Below are 4,356 nucleotides of genomic sequence, written 5' to 3' on the forward strand. Positions count from 1 at the left end.
ATAGGCAATGATACTTCAGTGATTGCATTGCTTTTTGTAAATATGTTTACCTAGGTGATGTTCAGTTGAGCAGTGAAAATCTGTAATATTTTATTGGTTCGAACTCACTGTTCATACTTTTTTCTGATACAAAAGAGTTGTCTTTCCTTTTCTATTATGTCATGAAGATACTTGTATACGATCGTATAACTAATACCAGTTTTGATGTATTGAATATTTTTTTATGTTAATATTTACCATACAAATATTGTTAAAATTTCTTTTCATAGGAACTGTTTTTGTTTGCAAACGATAATTTAAACATCTTAAATTCTGGACTCTATATGTATGTATGATAAATGAATTGATATTATATGTTTGTGCTAACTCATGTCTGATTCAGGTGCAAAATAAATTACTTTCTGTGTAACAAAAATAAATTTTGAAAGATGTAGCACAATTTCAAAATAATGGCAATACATATATATGATAAATAAGATTGTTGTCTCTTTGACACGTTCCCCATTTCCATTCTCTCAATTTTATTGATGTTATATATATGTTTGTGTTATTCATGATCAAAACATAAAACTCTGGATGAATATAATGGAGTAACGAAAAAACGATGCACTTCTTTTGTTCGTCCTTTTCTTTACATTTGCACATCCACACTAGAGGTTCACCCTTCTAGTTTCAAACAGTGACTCTCTTTTTTTCTAATAATTGTTTTGTTTTGTTTCTAACAATTATTAGAAAAAACGGGAGTCGCTGTTAGAAGCTAAGAAGGGTGAACCTCTGGTGTGGATGTGCAAATGTAAAGAAAAGGACGAACAAAAGAAGTGCACCGGGTTAAAAATTATTTCCAACAGAAAAAAGGAATACTAAATAACAACAAATGATCCAGTTTCTAACAGCTATTCAACGTAATTCATAGAAATTTGAACTTTTTTTTATTGAGCTTGAATTTATTATTTATGTTCAGTTTCTTTGTAAACGATATAGTTTTCCCTCAAAACACAAACAATGAGTAAAAATCGTCATTCAAGGGCAACTCCTGTCAGAAATGTTTTTTATTGATTGTTGGTTTTTTTAACTTCCAGTGGCAAATATTTCATGCATGTTCAGAACGAAATATCAGAAATGGACAATCAATTACTAAAGATGCATGATCATGTGTTGACTTATTTTTACATCATGTTTGTTGATTACTGTTGTACTTGATCTAATATACTACATGTCAAAATCGGAAAAAAAGGTTATGAATATTTTTTTTCAGGACAATAATTTCTATAAGGGGTTGGACTGACAATTCTACCAAAAGTTTGATTTTGTCATTTATTATGCGTAATGTGATCACTATATTTTGTATGTGCGTACCTTGCAAGGCCGTCATGCCCGTCTTCACTTGACCACAGTTTTCATGGTTCAGTCTATATCCTAGATAATATAAGCAATTGATCTACTATATTTGGTGTATGGAATGATTGTAAGGTGTCCAGATGGCAGGTGTAATTTGACCTCATTTTCATGGTTCAGTGGTTATAGTTAAGTTTTATATTTTGGTCTGTTTTCTAATACTGTATACAATTTGAGAGTCGACATAAAATCAATAATTAGTAAAGAAGGCGAGACATTTCAGCGCAAGCACTCTTGTTTAATTTTTTGAAACAGAAGTGACATTTGTTCTTGGATTTCGAATGTCTACATGGTGTCACCCATCCCCCCCTTTTTTTTAATGGAAAAACTCTGTTTTATCGTCTCATTTTTCAGTGTACATTTTGAAAAGAAAATTAGTTAGTTAAGAATGCAATGTCATTGTAATGGAAAATTTTAATCTATGATTATTAACTTTTTGTCAAGTAAATACAACTTTGAGATTTTAAATAAATTTATAAATGGTTTTATATAGGCTGGTATAAAGTAACACTGAATACAATTAAATATTTTTCAATATAAATGTCCAAATAAGTAGATCATAAGATACAGAAAAGAATTATTTCCATGAAACTTAGTGTCCTATAGCTAATGATCTCAATGCAATTTTGTTTACTTAACAAAAGTGCAATAGCCCAATATAAGAACTTCTTTATGAACACACATACCGAGATAGCTCTAAAACATGTAAACTAAAAAGTGTGTTTTTTTTTTTATTGATGAAGGTCGTAAGGTTACCTACAATTGCATATAAACTAAATAGTGTTTTTTTTTCTCATTGTTGAAGGTTGTTACATGACCTACAATTGCATATAGCTTTGACATTAGAATTCAGGTGGATAGCTGTTTTGTTGGAAATAATACATGTACCAAAATCCCATATTTTTATAATGTGTTCAAAGTACATGGATGCCCCACTAACGTAGGTGGGGCATAAAAATGCAAGTCTCTGAAGCACGACTTTGAAGGAAGATACTAAAATCTGATTGAACTTAAAATTCATAATTGCTATGAAGAAGCACATCATATATCAACTGATAATTTAAATTTAGAACCATTTTGGGTACAGTTTATGCTGTATTTGTGTCACTTTTTGATTAAATTTCTTGTATACTTATGTGTAAGTATCTACTGATGTTAGAATTTTACAGTTGTGCCAGGCCTAGGGCTTTTTAAGATAGTTAGATTATACTATATGTTCAGTAAGCATGTTCAATGATGTTCACACAAAACCAGGAACAGATGAAAGCACAAAATTGGTCATTATTTTATGGTTTTACACTAGTCATTTTTTGGGACCCTTTATAATTTGTTTGGTGTAAGCCATGGCTTCGTGTTGAAGACCGTACTTTGACCTACATGTATAATGGTTTACTTTTACAAATTATGACCTGGATGAAGAGTTGTCTCATTGGTACTCATACCATATCTTCTGATATCTATAAACAATGGAATATATAGCAGACTTGAAAGCCTGATATATATGTGAACTACAAACAAACACTACTCACAGAGATATTATGCTTCAAAAGAAGCTGTCTAGGTATAATTATAATACATTTACACTAGACATCAGTATACACATCAATTTGATTGACAAAAAAAATATTGAGGGTCATTTCAAATAAGAGGATGGCAAGTTTAAATTTTACTGCATGCAAGCCAATGGAAAAGTCTATGTGCACATGTCTAATTAACCCCACTTCAAAATGTCAGATTGGAATTAATTTGTTTCAAGCTGTATCATTGATATGTTCATGTGATGAAATACTTTGTATATTTTAAATGCATATGACAAACTATATGCGTTTGATATAAAAAAAGAAGATGTGGTATGATTGCCAATGAGACAACTGTCCACAAGAGACCAAAATGACACAGACATTAACAACTATAGGTCACCGTACGTCCTTCAACAATGAGCAAAGCCCATACCACATAGTCAGCTATAAAAGGCCCCGATAAGACAATGTAAAACAATTCAAACAAGAAAACTAACGGCCTTATTTATATAAAAAATTGAACGAAAAACATGTAACACATAAACAAACGACAACCACTGAATTACAGGCTCCTGACTTGGGACAGGCACATACATAAATAATGTTGCGGGGTTAAACATGTTGTTTGACATCTTTTATTCAGTGTATGTAGAATTGTTATTACAAATTCGATACCCTATCATTCACTTTATGAACACCATCTTTACATTATTATGAAAATTATCTCCCCTTATGTTGTATGACAAATTATCTCCCTTTGCAGATCTGAATTTAATTTGCTTCTTTCACAATTTTAAATAGTTATTTCCTTCATGTAATTTTTCATTGAACTCCGTGATTTTAAGTGCCATCTTTTAAAAGAAAAGTACCATTCTTTGATAATTGTAATAAATACTTGTAAAAGAAAATTCTAAGGTTCTTCCCATTCGATGTCAGATCAACATAATAAATAACATTTGGTATGATTTCCAATAATACAACTATTCACCTTAGACTAAATGCTGTTGATGTTTGCAACTATAGCCATATGTCACCGTAAAACCTTCAATATTGAGCAAAACCCATATCCTATAGTAACCAATAAAAGTCAGATTATTAGATATATTGTAAGATAAGATGTAAAACAAGAAACTAGAAAACTAACAGCCTGATGTGTGCACAAAACAATTAATAAATTATAAATATGATAAGACAGCAATCAATGACTTGGGTATGCACATATCAAATGTGGCAGGGTTATGTTTGGAAGAGCTCAACCCTCCCCTCACAAGGGGCATTGCTGGAACAACACAACAAAATCACAGTTCAGCATGAAGGGCATCTTTATTCAGTGTGCAACTCTGTTAAATCAATTCAAAATGGTTTTAAAATGAGACTGACCAATTCGTTGAATGATAACTATTTGCATTATTATAAAGGAAAAATAACTCAAACCATAACA

The sequence above is a fragment of the Mytilus edulis genome, chromosome 13 (genome assembly GCF_963676685.1).
Source record: "Mytilus edulis chromosome 13, xbMytEdul2.2, whole genome shotgun sequence".
Classification (NCBI taxonomy): Eukaryota; Metazoa; Mollusca; class Bivalvia; order Mytilida; family Mytilidae; genus Mytilus; species Mytilus edulis.